Source organism: Fukomys damarensis, unplaced genomic scaffold (genome assembly GCF_012274545.1).
Source record: "Fukomys damarensis isolate Sample0158 unplaced genomic scaffold, DMR_v1.0_HiC HiC_scaffold_9, whole genome shotgun sequence".
NCBI classification, from domain to species: Eukaryota; Metazoa; Chordata; class Mammalia; order Rodentia; family Bathyergidae; genus Fukomys; species Fukomys damarensis.
Window position 1 is genome coordinate 47,498,730 of NW_022900921.1, and position 248 is coordinate 47,498,977.

Here is a 248-nt window from a genome sequence, read left to right on the forward strand (position 1 = left end):
CCAAGACGAGTGGCCACGACCCCCACCCCGGCCGCCCCCTCCGGGACAGAGCCGGGGCCAGCAGGGAAAGGGAAGAGGAAACTTTGAACCCACTGGGAACACCTCTGCTTATAGGTACCCGCGCGCTCGGGGCGCTGTGCCGCGAAACCTGCGGCTCTCCGGGTGGGGGCGGTGGTCGGGCGCACGCACGCAGGGCTGATTGGGGTGGCTCGGCCGCGGTTTCCCGTGATTTTCTCCTCTCCGGTTTC